The 24855-nt window shown below is 41.0% G+C and overlaps 1 long non-coding RNA gene across 1 annotated transcript in view; it reads right to left on the bottom strand.

Moving 5' to 3' along the window:
• Nucleotides 1-255: 255 nt before the first annotated feature.
• LOC144580988 (uncharacterized) overlaps nucleotides 256-24855 on the bottom strand; it is a 183504-nt gene continuing 158904 nt past the window's right edge. Inside the window, exons 2-3 of the long non-coding RNA XR_013531433.1 lie at nucleotides 7455-7606; nucleotides 256-5827 (exon numbers count right to left, since the gene is read on the bottom strand). This is a non-coding gene — a long non-coding RNA (uncharacterized LOC144580988). The remainder of the gene's footprint in view (nucleotides 5828-7454; nucleotides 7607-24855) is intronic.

The raw sequence follows: 24855 nt of genomic DNA, 5'->3' as shown, positions 1-24855 counted from the left end.
TTTAGTAGAGATGGGGTTTTACCATGTTGACCTGGCTAGTCTCAAACACCTGACCTCAAGTGATCCTCCCACCTCGGGGGTCCCAAAGTGATGGGATTATAGGCATGAGCCACAGCGCCCAGCCCAAACACATATTTTTAAACATTAAATATAATTTATTTAAATATCCAGTGCAAAACCAGAGGCAATAACAAAAATTATTCTTCATTGCTGATATGGATATCAGTTATTTCACAATCTTAATTATTACATATATACTAAAAATTATACAGACTTTTCTTTAGATGGTTTTACATTTTTTTCCAACTTTTATTTTAGGTTCAGGGGGGTACATTTGCAGGTTTGTTACAAGGGTAAATTATATGTCATGATGTTTGGTGTACACATTATTTTGTCACCCAGGTAGTAAGCATAGTACTTGATAGTTAGTTTTTCAGTCCTCATCTTCCTCCTGCCCTCCACCCTCAAGTAGTCCCTGGTATCTATTGTTCTCTTCTTTGTGTCCATGTGTACTCAATATTACAAATACTTCTTTAATCTATTGCAACTACCTTAAATTAATACTTTTCCCATGTCCTCAACAATACGGGATACTTATGATAGTTCAATTCAGCTTACTCCTTCTTCTATTATGCCATTATTGCTACATTTTACCTCTATAGAATTCATAAACCTCACGAGACATTGTTATCATTGCTGCCAAACAGACAACAATCTTTTATATTTACTCACCTCTCTACCTTTTTTGAGTGCTGTTCACTTTTTCTTATAATTCCATGCTTCTAAATGGGATCATTTTCCTTCAGATTAAAGAAGTTGTAATGTTTCTTGTAGTGTGAGTCTGCTGGTAATAAAGTCTCTCAGATTTGTCTGGAAACATCCTTATTTTGCCTTTTTGTTTTTAAGGATGTTCTTTCAGTATAAAATTGTAGGTTGGCAATTAGTTCTCCCCCTCACCCCGGCACTTCAAAGATGTCTCTCCATTGTTTTCTGGCTTTCATAAGTTTCTAATATTAGGAGTATTAGAAACTTACTGTTGTGATCCTAAAAGTAACAGATCTTCTTTCACTCCCTGTGGCTGCTTTTAGAATTTTCTCTATATTTTTCATGTTCAACAGTTTGTCTATTATATGCTGTATTTTTAAAAAAATTCTTCTTCTAAAAAAATGGGATACATGTGCAGAATGTGCAGGTTTGTTACATAGGTATACATGTGCCATGGTGGTTTGCTGCACCTATCGACCTGTCCTGTAAGTTCCCTCCCCTCACTCCCCACCCCACAACAGGCCCTGGTGTGTCTTGTTCCCCTTTCCGTGTCCATGTGTTCTCAATGTTCAACTCCCACTTATGAGTGAGAACATGCAGTATTTGGTTTTCTGTTCCTGTGTTAGTTTGCTGAGGGTGACGGCTTCCAGCTTCACCCATGTCCCTGCAAAGGACATGATCTCACGGTGTATATGTACCACATTTTCTTTATCCAGTCTATCATTGATGGGCTTTTGGGTTGGTTCCATGTCTTTGCTACTATAAATAGTGCTGCAATAAACATACATGTGCATGTGTCTTTATAGTAGAATGATTTATATTCTTTGGGTATAAACTCAGTAATGAGATTGCTAGGTCAAATGGTATTTCTGGTTCTAGATCCTTGAGGAATCACCACACTGTCTTCCACAATGGTTAAACTAATTTACATTCCCACCAAGAGTGTAAAAGCATTCCTATTTCTCTACAGCCTCACCAGTATCTATTGTTTCCTGACATTTTAATAATCGCTGTTCTGACCATCATGAGATGGTATCTCATTGTGGTTTTGATTTGCATTTCTCTGATGATCAGTGATGTTGAGCTTTTTTTCGTATGTTTGTTGGTCACATAAATGTCTTCTTTTGAGAAATGTCTGTTCATATCCTTTGCTCACTTTTTGATGGGGTTGTTTTTTTCTTGTAAATATGTTTAAGTTCCTTGTAAATTCTGGATATTAGACCTTTTTCAGATGAGCAGATTGCAAAAAATTTCTCCTGTTCTGTAGGTTGCCTGTTCACTCTGATGATAGTTTCTTTTGCTGTGCAGAAGCTCTTTAGTTTAATTAGATCCCATTTGTCAGTATTGGCTTTTGTTGCAATCACTTTTGGCATTTTTGTCATGAAGTCTTTGCCCATGCCTATGTCCTGCATGGTATTACCTAGGTTTTCTTCTAGGATTTTTATAGTTTTGCATTTTACATTTAAGTCTTTAATTTACCTTGAGCTAATTTTTGTATAAGGTGTGAGGAATGGGTCCAGTTTCAGTTTTCTGCATATGGCTAGCCAGTCTTCCCAGCATCATTTACTGAGTAGGCAATCCTTTCCTCATTGTTGTTTTTGTCAGGTTTGTCAAAGATCAGATGGTTGCAGATGTGTGGTGCTATTTCTGAGGTCTCTGTTCTGCTCCATTGGTCTTTATGTCTGTTTTGGTACCAGTACCATGCTGTTTTGTTTACTATAGCCTTGTAGTATAAAGTCAGATAGCATGATGTCTCCAGCTAGCTCTTTTTGCTTAGGATTGTCTTAGCTACACAGGCTCTTCTTTGATTCCATATTAAATTTAAAATAGTTTTTCATCTAATTCTGTGAAGAATGTCAATGGTAGCTTGATGAGGACAGCACTGAATCTATAAATTATTTTGGGCAACATGGCCATTTTCACATGGTGACTTTTCCTATCCATGAGGATGGAATGTTTTTCCATTTGTTTGTGTCCTCTCTTTTTTCCTTGAGCAGTGGTTTGTAGTTCTTCTTGAAGAGGTCCTTCACTTCCCTTGTTAGCTCTATTCCTAGGTATTTTATTCCTTTGTAGCAATTGCAAATGGGAGTTCATTCATGATTTAGCTCACTGCTTGCCTATTGTTAGTGTAAAGGAATGCTTATGATTTTTGAACATTGATTTTGTATCCTGAGAATTTGCTGAAGTTGCTTATCAGTTCCAGAAGTTTTTGGGCTGAGACGATGGCATTTCCTAAATAGAGAATCATGTAGTCTGCAAACAGAGATAATTTGATTTCCTCTCTTCTAAAACTGTATACATTCACACCTACCTTCCCAACCATGATCTTAGACATTTGCTACACCTGAGCAGGTAAAGCATCAAACTGTAGACCCCCAGTGGCTTCTCTCTTTGCTCCATGGGGTAGGGGGTGGTTGAAATAGCCCTAAAGTTAAGCAGTGGGTTGGTCCTGGGCCTGGCCAAAATTGTAAAGTGGATAGTGTTGATCTTCCAGGCCTTTCTCCCTCTGTGTCCCCCTCTATCTCTGTCAATCTTCACTAAGGAAGGAGCTCTCCTCGACTCTTCACTACCGTCTCTCCATATCTAAGCCTGCACCGGCTCTTCCTATGCAGGTGCGAACAATGACGCACAGCATTATATAAGTGACTTACATATATAAGACTTATATATATATACATATATAAGTCACAAGACTAGAAGCATCAGCATCACCCGGGAACTAGTTAGAATTGTGAAGTCACATTCAGACCTACCAAGTCAGACACTCTAAGGGTGGGGAACCTGTCATCTGTATTCTATTAAGCCTTTTAGGTGATTTTAATGGAGGATAAAGTTTGAGAAACACGGCTTTAGAATCATTAGTCATCCTAAACTATAGAGGATATCAGATTTTAACTTGTCCCCACCCCACTTATTATAGGCCTAGTTGTGTTTTCCAGCTACCAGTACTGCCTGCATAATTTGCTAGCTCAGTGCAAAATGAAAATGTGGGGCCTCTTGTTCAAAAAGAAGGAAAATAGTGTCAGTAAAAGTATACATAGGTGTTTTCCTTTGTTACCCATTGCTCTTGACTTGTCACAGTGTTTTTTATTTGTAATTTTATATCATTCTGATTAAAGAAAAATGAAAGGTTTTAAGTTACTAGCATAAGTTTTGCCATTCCTCTTTATATTGTGTGATATCAGTTTGAATTGCAAATATGAGAGTATTACCCATATGCAGAATCACCAAAATTTCACAGTTCTTATTTTGTGGAAGGTGCTTTGCATTGGCCAGAAGAGACAGACAAACCAGGTTTAGGAAGTTGCAAGGAGAAAAAGAGGATCCCTAAGGATAGAACCAGCTGAGAGCAGTCTCAACATGGGACACTCACAGGAAAAGTGCAGACTCTCCCAGACACCTGGGACCTCTGCCTGCTACATGGGGTATATTCACTTGGGCCTAGTCAACAGGTTCCTCCTCCCCCAAGCTGCTGAACCAACACTACAACAGAGAAATGGAGCCTGGGGAATTCCAGCCGGTATTCTTCCCATGGCCTGCTGCCCCAATCCACAGCAGAAGGATGACTTTTACAGATCTTTAAACCTCCATGTCAGGACACACGCAGTACACAGATCAGGAATGGGCCAGGGGATCGCCCCTACTAAGACACACGGTTGCCTACCGGATATGACATGGTACTACCAGTCTGAGGGTAGGGACAGCCACTGCCATGCCCATCCAGGGATTCCACAGAGTGAAAGCACATAACTCTGCCTTCCCCACAGTCATACCCATGCCCTTGTCAGGGACAAAGAGCCATTGGGGCTGAGGTGAGGTGTGGCATGGGGTATCAGAGGCAGGGGAGCATGTGGCTGAGAAGCTGTCTCAGGGAGGTGGCAGGAGGTAAGACCTTCCTTGAGTTGAGGCTCCAAGCTTCTTGTACATGCCCATTATCCATTCAGGTATTATTTACAAAACACAAATTCCAAAATACAATTATTAAGAATTTGAAGATAATGACCAGGTAGCATTAAGCTCCCAGATCAGGGCTCTTCTAAACATAGGGCCCTGTGTAACTATACTGCTCATATGCCCATGAAGCCAGCCCTGCCAGCTACTCCTGAAATGAGTAGGAGAAAGGTTGACCAGATCAGTGGCATACCTATCCAGACTCCACACTGCCTTAGGAATAGAGTGGATCTCCTCAACTAGTTTTACAAGAACCTTCAAATCTAACCCCTGATCATTTCTTCAATCTCATCTTTACCTAGTACCCCCTCCGCAACTATAGATTTTAATCAAACGGAACTTACTAGCAGTTGCTCTAATCCACAAAGCTCTTTCTCAACTGCCTGTTGCTTCTGCTTCTGCCTGGAATGCTTTCCACTTTCACTACCACCACCTGCATCTCCAGCTCCCCCTACTTTTTTCTCCTACTTTATCTTTCAGGTGAATACTCTAGATGTATCAGGCATCCTGTGTGGTACTGCACCACACTACATTCAACCCAAGTGTGGGAGTTAAAGTTGCCTGTTTACCTGCCTGTCCCCACAATAGCTACAAACTCCAAGAAGGCAGAACTGGTGTCTTGTTCACTATATCCTCAGTGCTTGACAGAGTATTGGCAAGAGTAGGAAACAGTGACACTAATTAAATGGATGACTGGTCCAAGCTGTAAGACTCACAGTGTGCTTTCACTGAAACAACCGCCTGTCAAAGTATCTTATGACTAAATGGCATAATCTTTTATTCTCTGAGTCATACACAGAACTGCTTCCTTTTTTGAGATTGTTTTTATATCTGTCATAAAGTTTTAAGTGGTTAAAGTTTATAGGACTTTCTTCAGATGAGATGCAATCTCTTCTTGCTTCAGTAGAGTTTATACCTTAAAGATTTTTTAATCTTTCCTATTCTTCATTTGCTTCAAAAGTATTTATAGTAACCGCAAGTGGTGGTGACCCTGGAATTATGATCTGAAATGTCTTTGGATCATCAGCACAGGATTTTGCAAGTAGGGTTGTGCATAGGTCAGGGCTCTCCAGGCAGGTCAGCGTGCTTAAAGTCTTTAGGCGTAGAAGCCCTTAAAATATAAAAATAAATAAAATGAACATCAGTTACATTTTCTCCCACTGTGTACTCAGACATAAAAACCTCTCATTTTCTGAGAACCCTAAAGAGACAACTTGGGATTCACCTGAATTGTCTGTGGTTGGCTCCTAAGAGATAGATAAAAATTAGGCGATAGCACAGCACGTGGAGGGAAGGAAATTCAGGTGCCTTTGCTGCCCATTCCCTTCAGAGTGGGGCTCTACTTTGTCACAGTGTTCAGAGGTCAGAATCCAGAGCCCCAGCAAGAGCTCAAACATGCAGCGGCCCTCTGAGCTTTCTACCACCCAGCATTCATATGGACTTGGCTTTGAGGCTAACAATGGAAAGCTAGAGTTAGATTTGTCAAACTGTGCCTTGTATAAATTTGCTTGGTGTCTGAAGGCTATTTTGAAAGTATATTTAGACTTCTGGTACTCTTGTGAAATTAATTGTTTAAAAATAGCTTGTTTGGTGGGTATAACTTCTGAAATAATTCACTTTTCTCTTTTTAAGTAACACTGTAAGTTTTACTCAGTGGCAATGTATTTGTTTTAAAGTACACAGAGTTTATAAGGGAAAGTAAGCCATGATCATGTGACTCTGGAGGAACAAGGGGTATTATATTTGCTTCACTTGACCCAGATGTGCACAACTATAAGGACAGAAAAACATTTTGTAACTTCTATAGCTACTTTTTGCTTCACTTGTCTAACATTTATTTAATTATTAATTTTTTTCCATTTCTCTTCCTACCTATAACATTAACTATGGATCACAAACTATTTGCATGTTTATTCTGTAACAGTGTAATGAAGTGGTTAAGAACACGCACAGCATCAGGAGCCAGAGTGCCTGGATTCAAATCTGAACCCTACCTGGCTCACTTGCTATGAGACCTTTGGGCTTCTCTGAGCCTCAGTTTCCTCATCTATAAAAAGGGGATAATAATATTGCCCACCTCACAGAGTTTTTGTGTGGTGCTAGTACATGAGTCAATGTTTCTTTATATTTAGCACTATAGAAGTATTAGATAGGAATGACATCAGCAAGATGGCAGAATAGACGTTTTTATTATCTTTCCGCAGAAGTATAGAGAAGCGTTGATAACACTCATGGATATGAGCACCTTTATGAGAGTCCAGTAGTACACTGGAGATGTTCCAGCACACTATTGGAGTCCATTGGAGCAAAAAATTTGGAAGTAGATGCGTTGAAGATGATAAAAAGAAGAGTTTCGCTTTACTTCCATTGCCTCTCCCCCAAGGCAGCACACCTCAGTGCCCAGACAGTTTCCTTTGATCTACAATTCCTTTGGGCTGTGAGAACATAGTGAGTGCCCAGCTTCCACAGGCATTCAGGATGCTGCTCAAGAGGTTAAGTTTTTTCTTGTCTGACACAGAATACTGAGGTGATCAGCACAGCTGAGTGGTTGGGAGAGGCGGAGAGCAGGGAATAAAGGCAGAGACTCACAGAAATGATGTCAACAAAGGGCCACAGATCCTACCAACCACTTCACAGACTCCATCAGGAAGCCTGCCCATGAGGTGTTTAGGACACCTTGCCTGATGACCTCCCCACCAAGTGACCCATAGGCACCACCAGTGCTCTATATTTCTCACCTCCTCCAACGCATGACTGGCTCCCCATGCACATGCCCACAGAAGGCAAATGTCAGCCTCTGTAGATAGCTCAAGAGCATGAATGGTTAGCTGGCCTGACTCTGTGGGGCTGGAGGAAGGCACATGAAATTTGAGCATTTCAGGGCACCACCCTAAGAAAAAAAAAAAAAGGAGGTCGTCAGTACCTGATCTTACTTTGTGGAATCAAGAGGAAGCACACAGACTTAAGAATTTTCTCCTAAGAGGGAGCAAGAAGGTAGTTCTGTTTTAATTTATTTGAGAAATCTCTAAACTGCTTTTCACAGTGGCTGAACTAATTTACATTCCCACCAGCAGTGTATAAGTGTTCCCTTTTCTCTACAAATTGCGAGCATCTGTTATTTTTTGACCTTTTAGTAATAACCACTCTGACTGGTGCGAGATGGTATCTCATTGTGGTTTTCATTTGCATTTCTCTAATCATTAGTGATGTTGAGAATTTTTTTCATATGCTTGTTGGCTATGTGTATGTCTTCTTATGAAAAGTGTCTGTGTCCTTTGCCCACTTTTTAATGGGGTTGTTTTTGCTCATTAATTGTTCCTTATCGATTCTGGATATTAGACCTTTGTCATACGCATAGTTTGTAAATATTTTCTCCCATCCTGTGGGTTGTCTACTCTGTTGATAGTTTCTTTGGCTGTGCAGAAGCTTTTTAGTTTAATTCATTCTACCATAAAGACACATGCATTTGTATGTTTACTGAAGCAATATTCACAATAGCAAAGACATGGAATCAACCTAAATGCCCACCAATAGTAGACTTGTTTATGAAATTGTATACATATACACCATGGAATACTATGAAGCCATAAAAAAGAACAAGATCATGTCCTTTGCAGTAACATGAATGGAGCTGGAGGTCATTATCCTAAGCAAACTAACACAGGAAACAGAAAACCAAACACCACATCTTCTCACTTATAAGTGGGAGCTAGACATTGAGTACATATGGACACAAAGAAGAGAATACACGCTGGGGCCTGCTTGAGGGTGGACGGTGGGAGGAAGGTGAAGATTGTAAAACTACTATGCTTAATACCTGAGTGATGAAATAATCTGTACACCAAACCCCCAGAACGTGCAATTTACCTGTATAACAAACCTGCACATACCCCTGAACCTAAAATAAAAGTTAACAAAAACAGAATTATTATATAAGCCGGCAATCTCATTACTGGGTATATTTTTACCCTGCACAATTCAATGGAAATGCCATTGGTATACTGAAGAGATATTTTCACTCCTATGTTAATTACAGCCTTATTCACAATAGCGAAGAAAATGTACCACATTAACCAAAAACCTGTACCCCATAAATATGTACAATTATTACGTTCCAATTATAAAAATAATGTTGAAATCATAGTATAAAAACATATGTATATGAGGAATATATACATATATAATTGTGAAAGGTAGTTCTATTGATGGCTGCCAACAAGTCCACCTCTCCCTGTATGTACATGTTGCTCCTCCCATCAAGAGATGGAGTCTATTTCTCCACCCCTTGAATCTGGGCTGGTCCTGTTACTTGCTTTGACATGAAATGTGGCAGGAGTAATACCATGTCAGTATTAGGCTTGAAAAGCCTGAGAACTTTTGCTTCCTTTCTCATGGAACCAAGGTGCCATATCATAAGGAAGCCCAGGCTGTCTTGCTAAAGAGAAAAAGATCATGTGGAAGGGCCCTGGAGGATAAGACACCACAAAGAGAGGGTGTTCGGCCAAGCTCTTACTGTAACGTAATCACATGAGTGACCCTAACTGAAAACACATGGAGCAATGCTTGTTATTTGAAGCTGCCACTTTTGGGGGTGGTTAATTATGCAGCAATAAATAACTTATTTTATTAGATAGATAGATGTAGGTTAGTGGTTTTTAAATAGAGGTCTCCTCCAAGGGGACATTTGACAATGTCAGGGGATATTCTGGTTGTCCCAACTGTTGGTCAGCAATGGGGGCATGATGCTTCTGGTATCTAGTAGGTAGAAGCTAAGGACAATGCTGATAAACATCCTACAATACACAGGACAGTCCCCTGAAACACAGAATTATTGGGCCCAAATGTCAACAGTGCCAAATTTGAGAAACCCCGATCTGTATAGCTAGCTAGCTAGACAGACAGGCTATTGAAGTTGATATACCCACACTGGCCTCCAGTGATTTAGTTTCTCAAAGTTAAAAATGTTTTACCAACCTAAATGCCCATCAATGATAGACTGGATAAAGAAAATGTGGCTGGTACATATATACCATGGAATACTATGCAGCCACAAAAAAGGATGAGTTCATGTCCTTTGCAGGGACATGGATAAAGCTGGAAACCATCTTTCTCAGCAAACTGACACAGGAACAGAAAACCAAATACCACATGTTCTCACTCATAAGTGGGTGTTGAACAATGAGAACACATAGACACAGGGAGGGGAACATCACACATTGGGGCCTGTTGGGGGGTAGGGAGCTAGGGGAGGGATAGCAGGGGGTGGGAGGATGGGGGAGGGATAGCATTAGGAGAACTACCTAATGTAAATGACGGGGTGATGGATGCAGCAAACCATCGTGGCACGTATATACTCATGTAACAAACCTGCACGTTCTGCACATGTACCCCAGAACTTAAAGTATAATTAAAAAAATAAAAATGTTTAAAAAATAATGAATAATGAACATCTCCACTGCTTCTTGCAGGGGAGGCCAGGTTTCTGGTGAATGTGGTAAATATGATTAAGCATAACTGCCCCTCTTGGAGTAACATGGATCATCTAGCAACCATTTCTCTGGTCAGCCTCTGGCTCTAATCTGCAGAGCCACACAGTGGTGGGAGTCTGCTCTTCCACTCTCCCGACGTCTCCTTAGTCCTGATCACATCCCATAATTTCCTCACACACCAGCACTGCCGGATAAAAGTCGATTTTGACTCCCCAGTGCAAGTCTTCCACTAGTTTCACACTCAGCATGGGAACACACTATTGGACAGTCATCTGCCCTTTTCCTGAAAGGAATTGTCACTGAGGGCTCAACCTTTTTATAAGGGGGCACAACTGCAGTGTGGAAGGAAGGGGTTAATGCACCAATGTTAGAGGCAGAAAGGGTACGTGACAAAAATGCTCTGGAAGACACGTGGCAGGAATCAGAAAAGGGTGATGGTGGGTTGAAAGCCAGAGACCCAGCTTTTTGACAGACACCTAATGCTGGAGTGCTCTGCCTTTGCATGTCAATGACTGACGAGCATGCAGGTCAGCCTCCTAACCCTTCCAAGCATGGCCAGTGCATAGGTACCTGAGGATGGATAACAGCTGGAGACCCTCTGACCAAGAATAGCAGAGATGGAAATAGAGGCCCCCATAGCTCCTCCTGCAAAATTTTCTACCACCTCCCAGGACTCTACCCAAACTAGGTAATAAGGAGTATTAATAGATAATAAGTTTGCTTTGCTGAATTAAATGAGTGCTTATGTTATCTTTTCCCGAGGCTTGGCTTCCACTGACTTAATGAAAAGGAACCCCTCCGAATCTCCTTCCATGAGGATCTAGCTCTGCGTGTGTGGCACACAGCTGATTGTTTCTTCCACTGGAGAAGAAATATACAAGCTCTGTTAGGGTGCTACCCTCTAGTAAAAATAACGCCTTGGCTCAAATGCAAGTAAAATCGATACTCAGGAATAAGACCACCTTTTTTGAGCTTTATTTGCTCAGCGGTACATCCTGAAGCCCCCTCACCTCACCCTCAGGGTAAAATCATTTCTGTCTGATGGCACCTAAGATTCACTAAAGGAGTTTTGTAGATTTATGCAAAGTATACAAAGCATACAAAATATAGTTTTGTAATATTACATAAATGTCTACTACTCAACTAGGCAAATAAAAACTATTGTGATCATCAATACGTTTTTCTCTTTTATTTATGCTATTCCTTCAGACCTGGGAGGTCCACGTATCAAATGGCAGATAACCCCATAAAACTCAAGGCAGCCTTCACCATCATTGTTCAATCATGCGACAGACTCTTTCAAAAAGTTCTTTATCATCAAGAATGTTCCTAGTTCTCATATTGGATGTGTTGTTGAAGCATTATTTTTCAGAGTCAACCCCCGGCCCAACTCCAAGCAAGCCACATTTTACAGACGTTCAAAGAATGGCTCTACATTGGGTCTGTTCTAGAATGGGGGACCTTCTCCATGACTGACTAGACCATGAGACGAGCTGTAGAAGCTGCACAATCATGGCACCAGGTTCTACTCTCACACTAAACTTTACTCAGTGAGGCTCTTGCCACATGAAATGCTTCACTATTAAGGAAATATTTTGTTTCTTAAAGTTCTCAAAGAGAATTATTCTGAGGCAAAGACCCATATAATCATATGAGTACACTGAGAAATTTCTTATGCACTTGTTGATCCAAACAATAAAACTTAAAAGTGTTTGAATATTTTTTTCCAGCAAGAGTTAAGTAATTAGCCAGCATTTTAGAAACTATTCTTTGGCTAGTCTTTCAGAAAATAACTGACTGTTGTTAATTCTTTCTCTGACTTTTAACCACTGAGCCATTTGTTCAAGGTTGTCAGCTGAATGAATGTGAGATATTCCATTTGGAATGGTCAAGGTTAAAAAAGAATTCAGTCTCAGGTTTATTTAGCTCTAGTATATAATTATCTGTTCCTATTTTGTCTTAATTTCTGCCAGAAAAGGCAAGAAAAAAAGTGACATTCTGTTTATCTTAGTTATATTCAGAGAATGGTGAGTTAAGAATGTATCCAATGTAGCTGACACCAAGCAGAGAATCACTCATAACAATGCCTGGCACACAGTAGGTGCTTTCACTATTTGATATTGAAATGCCTTAGTGAAACCAAATTTGGTGACAGACATGGCATCAGGGTGCCCAGCCCCAGAGTGTGCCGTCTGCTGCTTAAGCACTCTGTTCTCACACGAGTTTATTTTTACATGCACACATTAAAAAAAAATGTTTTCGTCTATAATTTTAATATCCAGCCAAGTGTACATAATGTTTAATGACATCCTATTAACAAAGAAACACGTTTAGATGATCCACAGGGAAGTAACAACTGCTGCTTTCCTCCCCAGCACCTGATACAAGGTTTCTTGGCAGGGGGTGAACTGGATGACAGCTTTTACTTATGCTCAATATCCACAGACTGAGTTCCATGAGGTAAATGTATTTTTCTGCAGGCTAATCCTTAAAACGATGGCTGCTTGAAGTGTGGTTGGAACAAGGCATCACCATGGATGACATGAACTGACAGGTCCTGTTCTACCTAAAACCATCTCTACCTCTGATCTGCTGTTCATGATGTGAAGACTCTCTCTTAGAGGCTTTGCCTTGGTGTTAAGCATTGCCCTCTCCCATAGAACCAGTTTAAATTTGCTGTGAGAACTCAGGGTCTGTAATAGGAATGGATGTCTTGAGATAGGGAGAGGTCCCCGAAGAAAGGGTTGGAGGAGTGAGAAGTGTGGAGGTCATGTACTGTTTTTAACCTGTTATCAGTGAAATTTTAAAAGGTTAAGGTTGAAAAATAAAAGCTTTGTAGTAGATAGTCGGAGCTGAATTCTCACCTCTACTTCTTGCTAGCCATGTCACTTACGCCAGTCATTTAACATTCCTGACCCTGTTTGTGCATCTGTAAAACAGAGGTTTATAATACTACCTGTACTAGTGACCTAGCTCTGCCATAACGCATGATTACAAACTTACTAGCTTCAAACTATAGAAATTTATTCTCTCACGTTTTTTGAAGAACAGAAGTCCAAAATCAAGGAGTTGGCAGGATTGCTTTCTTATTTCTAAATGCTCTGAGGGAGAATCCATTCCATGCTTCTCTCCTGGCTTCTGGTGTTTAATGGCAACTCTTGACTTTTCTTGGCTTGCAACGACATACTTTCAATCTCTGCTTCCATCTTCACATGACCTTGTTTCTCTGTGTTTCAAATCTCTCTCCTTCCTCTTATTAAGACACCAGTCATTGAATTTAGAGCCCACCATAATCTAGGATGATCTCATCTTGAAATCCTTTACTTAATTACATCTGCAGAGACCCTTTTTCCAAATAAAGTTATGCTCACTGGTACTGGGGGTTAGGACTTGGGCTATCATTTTGGAGGGACACTATTCAACTCACTACACTACCATATATGGTTATTGTCAAGCGTCAGTGAAACATATGAAAGACCTTAGCATTGCTTGGGTACGCTAAGAACTAAATAAAAGATCACTATAATTACAAATATGTAAATCTTCCTTACTTACAAGCTTATACAGGAACAAAGACTTATTCTACAAGAAAAGTACGATTACTGTGTTTTAAGTGCTCACATACCAACATTTTAGTATCTGTTCTCACAGTATTTGTTAGATGGAGGCATATTTGCTGATTTTGTTTGGTTCTAAGGTTCTTTACAAATATTATTAACTCTCTGGTGTCTATTGAGCACAAAAGATAAAAAAGTCGAAAGTGATAGTAAAAGAACTGTAAGTTTACTAAAGATCACTAAAACAGAGATTAAAAAGAAAGGGGAGATTTATGGTCTGAACAAGATGGTAGAGACCTATCTCTATTCCTTTCTCCTTGCTAAGTATAACTATAAATCCTGAAACTAACTCCAGAGACAACCAAAGAAATGCTATGAAAGGTGGAAGAGGGACTACAGGACTGGAGGAACAACGTTGTGGCAGGGCATCTTATGAACTATCACCCAACAGAAGAAAGCCAAGAAGCATGCACAGAGGTGGCATTTCCCAATATCTAACCTACTAAGAGAAAGGGCAGCGAATGTAAGCTCATTTATCCCCCAGATGGAAGAGGAGTCCCAACAACATTATGCAGGGGAATCAATCAGAAGCCACACTGAAAATAAGTGACCATCCTGACCAGAAGTGTCCACAAGCACTCTACAACCTCACTCACCAAGAGACATCACACCACTACTGGCACTGGCAAAGGGGATTACAACATAACAAGTGCCAGCTGGGAAAGCATTCTTGTTTCCCACTGGGTTTGAGGCTCCTCTCTGCCCCTTAGAGACACCATGTATGTTGAGGGCTTTGTGAGGAAGTGGAAGGATTGGTAAGTGGGATGATGCTACAATAAGTGTGTCGCCTGAGAAGTGCTCTCCATTCCCCACAGACAGTGAGGGAGACTTCCACAAGATACACCCCGTCTGGGAAGCCTATTTGTTCTTGCTGGCCTAAGACTCATTGGTCCCACTCAGAGACACACTCAGAGGAACCCTACCACAATAAGCACTCAACTACAGAGGCACTCTCCATCCTCCACAGACAGGAGGAGGGTGCTATAATGAGCATCAGGAAATGCCATTCATCTCTGAAGCAAAGAGGCTCCCTTTCTTTACCTTCAGGCTCCAGGCAGCTTGGCCTGAGCAAGCTTCTTCAGCACTCTCAAACAACATGAGCAGGGATCAGTGGGACCCTGGTGGGAAGAGATGAACCAAATGGACAAAAATAGTACCATAAAGGCTCTGAAACGATATTGTCATTGTAACTACAGCCCAAAAAGTAGGCCAGGACTTGCATGTTAAATCTAAACAGGGTGAGTGCCTGCTAAAATTAAAAAGTTACGTGGAACCCACAGTCTTCTAATGTAATAGCCAAATGTTGAAGAAACTATTGAAAGTCATTCTACATTAGGAAGCAGGAAAATCACAACTTGAATGAATGAGAAAAGACATTTAAATGATGCCAACAGTGAGATGAATCAGATGTTCAAAATACATGACAAGAGTTTTAAAGCAATGATCATTCAAATGATTAAACAAGCAATTAGAAGTTATATTGAAACAAATGAAAAAGTCTCAGCAAAGAAACAAGTTATAAAAAGAGCTAAATGAAAATTAAGAGCTAAAAATTATTATCATAAAAAATGTAACAATTCACTGAATGGGGTCAATAGTACAGTGGAAATGACAAAAGATAACATCAGTGAGATTGAGGGCATATTAATAGAATTTGCTCAAACGAGAGAAATTAACTAAAAAACGCTTAACAAACCTTCAAAGGCCTGTGGGACAATAACAATATATCCAGTTTTTATGTTGTCAGAGCTCCAGAAGGAGAAGATAGATGTTGGAAATGGGTTTATAACATCAGGAAAAATTCACACCGAGACAATGGATAACTCAGCAAGGCTAGTTTACTTCCTGCAGAAAGGGTGCAACTCACTAGTAGCCTTGCCAGGAGAGCACGCCTGAACAAAGGAGACAGGGACATTTATAACTTTCATAACCTGACACAATCGCCCTGCTGCTGTGTCCAATTTCCATTGGCTGGAACGCGACCTCATATTCTATGCTTGACTGAACTGGCTAAAACTTGGAAATTCTCTAAAGAAGCAAAGGCAGAGGAGAACAAAGGAAGAGAGGAAGTAACTTGAGGAATGCTTAGAGAAGCAATAACATTTTCCAATAAGGAAGGGGAATAAACTTTGACCTAAGACTTGCCTGTGCTTGTCCAGGCATGTCGGCAAATATCTACGTTAAAGTGTAAGAACTAAGAACATGGCATGTACTTATTTCTTTATTATGACTAACAGCTATTTTAAGATTAATAGCTAAAGCTTTAAAGCAAAGTAACCTTTGAAAAAACTATTATTTATTTGTAATGAACTAAGAGGAAAATTTGGAAGAGGAACATTTTGTTTATTATCATTTCCTACAATAGAAGAGTGGAGCCAAAAAAGTATTTGAAGAAATAATGATTGAAAATTAACCAAATTTAGCCAAAGATAAACCCACAGATTCAAGAAACTCAGTAAATCCAAAGTATAACAAACAACAACAATCAAAGCTAAGAAATATCAGAATTGAACTTCTGAACTAAAGACAAAGAAAAACTCTTGAAATCAATCAGAAAGAAGCGATACATTTCCTATAGAGAAACACCAATTCAAATGACAGCAGACTTCTGACAACATGGAGGGAAAAAGGAAACGACACTTTTTTCAAGGACTGAAAAAGATATTGTCAGTCATAAAATCTACATCTGGGAAAACTATTCTTCAGGAATAAAGGGGAAATAAAGATATTCTCAGAAAAGGAAAACTAAAGGGATTTGTCACTAGCAGATTTACTCTTAAAGAAAGGGTAAAGAGAGGGGGGTGAGGCAAGGTGGCCAAATAGAAGCCTCCAGTCACAATCCCCCCAACAGGAATGCCAAATGAAACAACTATCTACACAAGAAAAGCACCTTCATAAGAATGAAAAATCAGGTGAATGATCACAGTACCCGGTTTTACCATTATATTAAGGAGAGAGGCACTAAAAAGGGTAGGAAAGACAATCTTGAATTGCCAATGCCACTCCTCCCCCATCCCCTAACAGGAGCTCTGTAGTGCAGAGAAAGAATCTGTGCATTTGGGGGAGGAAGAGTACAGTGATTGTGAGAATTTACACTGGAATTCAATGCTGCCCTATAAGAGCAGATAAGCAACAAGAGGCAGAACTCAGTTTGCACACACAAAGAGAGCATTTAGACCACGCCTAGCCAGAGACAAATTGCCCATTCCAGTGTTTGGAGCCAGAGTTCTAAGCAAGCCTCACCACCACAGGCTAAAGTGGTCTATAATCCCAAATACAATTGAAAGGCAGTTTAGGCCACAATGTCTGCAATTTCTAGGCAAGGTTTGTTGCTGTGCTTTGCTGAGAGCCAGTGGACTTGGGGTGCATGTGACCTAGTGAGACACCAGCTAGGGTGGCCAAGGGAGTGCTTGTGTCATCCCTTCCCTAGCCCCAGGCAGTGTGGTTCACAGCTCCAGGAGAGACTTTCCTTCCATTGGAGAAGGGGAGAGGGGAGAGTAAAGAGGACTTTGCCTTACATCTTAGATACCAGCTCAGCACAGTAGTATAGGGCATCAGAGTTGTGAGGATCCCATTCCAGGCCCTAGGTCTCTAGATACACCTTGGGCCAGAAAGGAGCCTGCTGACTCGAAGGGAAGGCTGTGAATAATCAGCAGTGTTAGCCAGGCAGTACTTGCTGTGGGCCTTCGATGAGATGCAGAGCCATTCTGACTTCCAGTGTGATCAAGCACACTCATAGCTGTGGTGGCTATAAGGGGAGATCCCTTCTGCTTGAGGAAAGGAGATGGAAGAGTTAGGTAGACTTCATCTTGCAGGTTAGGTAACAGTTCAGCTGCAGTGGGGTAGAGCACCAAGTGGGTTCCTGGGATCCCTAATTCCATGTCTTGGCCCCTGGACAGCATTTCTTCACCTACCCTGGGCCAGAGCAGAGACATTGCTCTGAAGGCAGAAACCCAGACTTAGCAGCATTCACCATAAACTAACTGAAGAGGCCCTGGGCCTTGAATGAACATTGGTGGTAACCAGGCAGTACTTAACCATGGGTCTGGGGTGGTGGCGGCCATGTGGAGAGACCCCTCTGCTTGAGGAAAAGGGAAGAGAGAGTGGGACAAACTTTGTCTTGCAGGTTGGATGCCAAATCAGCCACAGTAGAATAGAGCACCAGGTAGATTCTGAAGGCTTCTGACTAGACCCTGGTTCACAGATGATATCTCTGGACCCACCTGGAGCTGGGGAGAACTGGCAGCCCTAAAGGGAAGGACACAGCCTAGCTGGATTTGTCACCTGCTGATTGTAAAGCCCTTGGGCCTTGAGCAACATAGGAAGAAGCCAAACAATGGTCATTCCGGGACTTGGTTGAAACCCAGTGATGTGCTGCCTTTGGGTCTAATCCAGCCCAGTCCCTGCGAGAGTGTCCACAGGAGTGCTTGTGTCACACCTCCCCCAGCTCCAGGCAGCTCAGTAAGAGAGGCTCCATTTGTTTGGAGGAAAGTAAGGGAAGAAAACAAGAGTCTCTGCCTGGTAATACTGGGAATACTCCCAGATGTTACCCAAGACCACCAAGGTTGTAACTCTATGAGTCTGTGAGAGCCACAGCATTACTGAACTTGAGGTACCCCCTAATGCAGATGTGGCTGCAGTGAACAAATATTTAGATCTCCAACACCCAAGTCTCTTCAAATACCTGGAAACCCTTCCCAAGATGGATGGGTAAAAATAAGCCCAGACTGCAAAGACAGGAATAAACACCCAACTCTTCAATACCCAGTCAATGATGGATACCCACAAGCATCAAGACCATCCAGGAAAACATGACTTCATGAACTCAACTAAATAAGGCACTAGTCACCAATCATGGAGAAACAGAGATATGTGAACTTTTAGACAGAGAATTAAAAATAGGCGCTTTGAGGAAGCTAAATGAAATCAAAGATAACACAGAGAAGGTATTCAGAATCTTGTCAGATAAATTAAACAAAGAGATTAAAATAATTAAAAAGACTGAAGTAGAAATTCTGGAGCTGAAAATGGCAATTAACATCCTGAAGAATGTATCAGAGTCTCTCAACAGCAGAATTCATCAAGCAGAAGAAAGAATTAGTGAGCCTGAAGACAGGCTATTTGAAAATACGGTCAGAGGAGACAAAAGTAAAAAGAATAAAAAAGAACATGCCTATGAGAGCTAGAAAATAGTCTCAAAGGGGCAAATCTAAGCGTTATTGGCCTTAAAGAGGGGATAGAGAGAGAGATAGGGGTATAAACTTTATTCAAAAAGATAATAATGAGAACTTCCCAAACCAAGAGAATAATATCAATATCTAAGTAGAAGGTTACAGAGCAGATTTAACCCAAAAAGACCACCTTAAGACATTGACCCAAAGGTCAGGATAAAGAATGGATTTTAAAAGCAGCAAGAGAAAAGAAACAAATAATATGTAACAGAGCTTCAATATATCTGTCAGCAGACTTCTCAGTGGAAACCTTACAGGTCAAAAGAGACTGGCATGATATACTTAAAATGCTGGATGAAAAAACTTTTATTCTAGAATAGTGTATCTGGGAAAATATCCTTCAAACATGAACGAGAAGTAAAGACTTTCTCAGACAAATGAAAGATGGGGGATTTCATCAATACCAGACTTGTCTTATAAGAAATGCTCAAGGGAGCTATTCAATCTAAATGAAGAGGACATTAATATGCAATAAGAAATCATCTGATGGTAACAAAACTCACTGTTAATAGTAAGTATACAGCAAAACACAGAATATTATATCAATGTAATTTTGTGTGTGTAAACTACACGCATCTTGGGTAGAAAGACTAAAAGATAAGCTTATCAAAAATAATAACTATGACAATTTTTCAAGACATGGAAAACATAAGATATAAATAGGACTGGGTGCAGTGGCTCATGCTTTCAATCCCAGCACTTTGGGAGGCTGAGGTGAGTGGATTACCTGACATCAGGAGTTTGAGACCAATCTGACTAACATGGTGAAACCCCATCTCTTCTAAAAATATGAAAAAATTAGCTGGGCATGGTGGTGGGTACCTATAATCCCAGCTACTTGGGAGGCAGAGGCAGGAGAATCACTTGAACCTCAGAGGTGGAGGTTGCAGTGAGTTGAGATCATGTCATTGCACTCCAGCCTGGGCAACAAAAGTGAGACTCCATCTCAAAAAAAAAAAAAAAAAAAGATATAAATAGAAACAAGAAAAAGGTTAAAAGTCCAGACATGAAGTTAAACTGTAGAGTTTTTATTAGTTTTCTCTTTGCTTCTTTGTTCATTTAGCAATCTGTGTTAAGTCATCATCAGTTTAAAATAATGGGTTACAAGATATCATTTGCAAGTTTCACAATAACTTCAAATCAAAAAACATACAACAGATACACAAAAATGAAAAACAAGAAATTAAAACATACCACCAGGGAAAACCACTTTCACTAAAAGGAAAACAGGAAGGAAGGAAAGAAGAAAGAGAAGACCTGAAAACAAATAACAAAAAGGCAACGTCCATCAAGATGGCCTAATAGGAACAGCTCTGGAGTGCAGTTCCCAGTGAGAGTGATACAGAGGCCAGTGATCTCTGCATTTCAACCAAGGTACCAGGTTCATCTCAATGGAACTGGTTGGACAGTGAGTGTAGCCCAAGGAGGGCAAACTGAGGCAGGGTTGGGTGCTGCCTCACCTGGGAAGTGCAACGGGCTGGAGGACCCCCCCGCTCACCCAACAGAGGCCATTCTGGACTTTTGCAGCCACTCTGGCACTCCAGTTCAAATACTGTACTTCTCCCATGGTCTTTACAGCCTACAGACCAGGAGATTCCCACCAGGCTGACAAGCACCGCGGGTTTCCAGCACAAATCTAGGTGGCTGTTTTACCTGTCGCGTGGAATGCCTGCAAGACAGAGCCACCCATTCCCCTGAAAAAAGGGGGGCTGGCCAGGCACGGTGGCTCACCCCTATAATCCCAGCACTTTGGGAGGCTGAGATGGGCGGATCACAAGGTCAAGAGATCGAGACCATCCTGGCCAACGTGGTGAAATCCTGTCTCTACTAAAAATACAAAAATTAGCCAGGTGTGGTGGTGTGCGTCTGTAGTCCCAGCTACTCGGGAGGCTAAGGCAGGAGAATTGCTTGAACCAGGGAGGCGGAGGTTGCAGTGAGCTGAGATTGCACCACTGCACTCCAGCCTGGTGCCTGGCAACAAAGCAAGACTCTATCTCCGAAAAAAAAAGGGAGGGGGGCTGAGGGCAGGGAACCAAGCGATCTGGCTCGGCGGGTCCCACCCCGACAAAGACCAGCAAATGGAAACCCACTGGCTTGAGATTTTTGCAGCCAGCATAGCCGTTTGAGCTCTACCCCAGACAGTCGAGCTCAGTTCAGAGAAGGGCATCCGCCATTACCCAGGCAGTGTGCCATTACCAAGGCAGTTCTAAACTTACCTGAATAAACAAAATTGCAAGGAAGTTTACACAGCAGCTGGGCAGAGCCCATGGCAGCTCAACAACGCCTCTACAGGCAGACTGTCACTAGACTCCCTCCTTGCTGGGCAGAACATCTCTGAAAAAAGGCAGCAACACGTCAGGGACTTATAAATAAAGCCCCAACTTCCCAGGACAGAACACCTAGGAAAAGGGGCGGTTGTGAGTTCCACTGTAGCAGACTTAAGCATCCCTGCCCAGCAGCTCTGAAGGGAGCAATGGAGCTCTCGCCACAGCACTTGAGCTCTGACAAGTGACAGACTGCCTCCTCAAGCGGCTCCCTGACCACCCTATATCCAAAGAGACACCTCATACAGAAGAGCTCTGGCTGACATCTGGTAGGTATCCTTCTGGGATGAAGCTACCAGAGGAAGGAACAGGCAGCAATCCTTGCTGTTTTGCAGCTCCTGCACGTGATTCCCAGGCAAGCAGGGTCTGGAGTGGACCTCCAGCAGTCCTGCAGCAGAGGGGCCTGACTATTAGAAGGAAAACTAAAAAACAGAAAGAAATAGCTTCAACATCAACAGAAAGGACATCCACTCAGAGATCCCATTTGAAAGTCACCAAATTCAAAGACCAAAAGTAGATAAACCATAAAGTATGAAATCACCAAAAACCAGAATGCTTCTCCTCCTCCAAGGGATCACAACCCCTCACTAGCAAGGGAACAAAACTAGATGGAGAATGAGTTTGATGAACTGACAGAAGTAGGCTTCAGAAGGTGGGCAATAACAAACTTCTCTGAGCTAAAGGAACATGTTCTAGCACAATGCAAAGAAACTAAGAACCTTGAAAAAGGTCAGACAAAATACTAACTAGAATAACCAGCTTAGAGAAGAATATAAACGACTTGATGGAGCTGAAAAACACAGCACAAGAACTTAGTAAAGCATACAATCAATCAAGCAGAAGAAAGGATATCAGAGATTGAAGATGAACTCAATGAAATGAAACCAAAGGGCAAGATTAGAGAAAAAAGAGTGAAAAGAAACAAACAAAGCATCCAAGAAATATGGGATTATGTGAAAAGACCTAATCGACCTTGAATAGGTGTACCTGAATGTGATGGAGAGAATGAATCCAAGCTGGAAAATACTCTTCAGGATATTATCCAGGAGAACTTCTCCAACCTAGCAAGGCAGGCCAACATTCAAGTCCAGGAAATACAGAGAACACCACAAAGATATTCCTCAAGAAGAGCAACCCCAAGGCACATAATCGTCAGATTCACCAGGGTTGAAATGAAGGAAACAAAGCTAAGGGCAGCCAGAGAGAAAGGTCAGGATACCCACAGCGGGAAGCCCATCAGACTCACAGTAGATCTCTTGGCAGAAACCCTAAAAGCCAGAAGAGAGTAGGGGCCAATATTTAATATCCTTAAAGAAAAGAACTTTCAACCTACAATTTGATATCCAGCCAAACTAAGCTTTATAAGTGAAGAAGAAACAAAATTCTTTACAGACAAGCAATTGCTGAGAGATTTTGTCACCACCAGACCTGACTTACAAGAGCTACTGAAGGAAGCACTAAACATGGAAAGGAAACCAGTACTAGTCACTGTAAAAATGTACCAAATGGTAAAGACCATCGACACAATGAAGAAACTGCATCAACTAACAGGCAAAACAACCAGCTAGTATCAAAATGGTAGGATCAAATTCACACATAACAATATTAACCTTAAATGTAAATGGGCTAAATGCCCCAATCAAAAGACACAGACTGGCAAATTGGATAAAAAGTCAAGAACCATTGGTGTGCTGTATTCAGGAGACCCACCTCAGGTGCAAAGACTCACATAGATTCAAAATAAAGGGATGGAGGAAGATTTACCAAGCAAATGGAGAGCAAAAAAAAAAGCAGGAGTTGCAATCCTAGTCTCTGATAAAATTGACTTTTAAAGCAAAGAAGATCAAAAGAGACAAAGAAGGGCATTACATAATGGTAAAGAGATCAATGCAACAAGAAGAGCTAACTATCCTAAATATATATGCACCCAATACCCAGATACATAAAGCAAGCTCTTAACGACCTACAAAGAGACTTAGACTCACACACAATAATAATGGGAGACTTTAACACTCCACTGTCTCATTGATTGGTCTGATATTGACCAATCAATGAGAAAGAAAATTAACAAGGATGCCCAGGGCTTAAACTCAGATCTGGACCAAGCAAACCTAATAGACATTTACAGAACTCTCTACCCCAAATCAACAGAATATACATTCTTCTCAGCATCACATCACACTTACTCTAAAATTGACCACATAATTTGAGGTAAATCACTCCTCAGCAAATGCAAAAGAACAGAAATCATAACAACCAGTCTGTGGGGTCTGTGGGGTCTGTGGGGGGAACTAAGGGAGGGACAGCAGGGGGTGGGGAGTTGGGGAGGGATAGCATGGGTAGAAATGCCAGATATAGGTGATGGGGAGGAAGGCAGCAAACCACATTGCCATATATGTATCTATGCAACAATCTTGCATGCTCTTCACATGTACCCCAAAACCTAAAATGCAATAAAATATATATTTTAAAAAATTAAACTAAGAAGCTTCGGCACAGCAAAAGAAATCACCAGAGTAAACAGACAACCAACAGAGCGGGAGAAAAATCTTTGCAATCTACACATCTGACAAAGAACTAATATTCAGAATTGACAAGGAACTCAAACAAATTAGGAAGACAAAAAACCAAACAATCACATCAAAAAGTGGGCTAAGGACACAGACAATTTTCAAAGGAAGACACACAAATGGCCAACAAACATGAAAAAATGCTCAACATCACTAAGTATCAGGGAAATACAAATCAAAACCACAACGCAATACCACCTTACTTCTGCAAGAATGCCCATAATCAAAAAATAATAATAAAAAAAAGATTTTGGCAGGGATGTGCTGAAAAGGGAACACTTTTACATGGCTGGTGGGAATATAAACTAGTACAACTACTGTGGAAAACAGTGTGGAGATTCCTTAAAGACTAAAAGTAGAACTATTAGAACTACTATTTGATCCAATAATCCCACTCCTGGATATCTACCTAGAGGAAAAGAAGTCATTATACAAAAAAGATATTTGTACACACATGATTATAGCAGCACAATTCACAATGTAAAAATATGGAACCATCTCAAATGCCCATCAATCAACAAGTGGATAAAGAAAATATAGTATACATATATATATGGAATACTACTCAGCCATAAAAAGGAATGAAATAATGGCATTGACAGCAACCTGGATGGAAGTGGAGACCATTATTCTAAGTGAAGTAACTCAGGAATGGAAAACCAAACATTGCATGTTCTCATTCATAAGTGGGAGCTAAGCTATGAGGATGCAAAGGCATTAGAATGACACAATGGACTTTGGGAATTTGAGGACTTGGGGTAAGTGCAGGAGGGGATCAAGGGATAAAAGACTACACATTGGGTACAGTGTACACTGCTAGGGTGATGGGTGCACTAAAATCTCAGAAATTACCACTAAAGAAATTATTCATGTAACCCAGCACCATCTGTTCCCCAAAAACCTATGGA

The sequence above is a fragment of the Callithrix jacchus genome, chromosome X (assembly GCF_049354715.1).
Source record: "Callithrix jacchus isolate 240 chromosome X, calJac240_pri, whole genome shotgun sequence".
NCBI lineage: Eukaryota > Metazoa > Chordata > Mammalia > Primates > Cebidae > Callithrix > Callithrix jacchus.
This window is presented reverse-complemented; position numbering and strand designations above follow the sequence as displayed.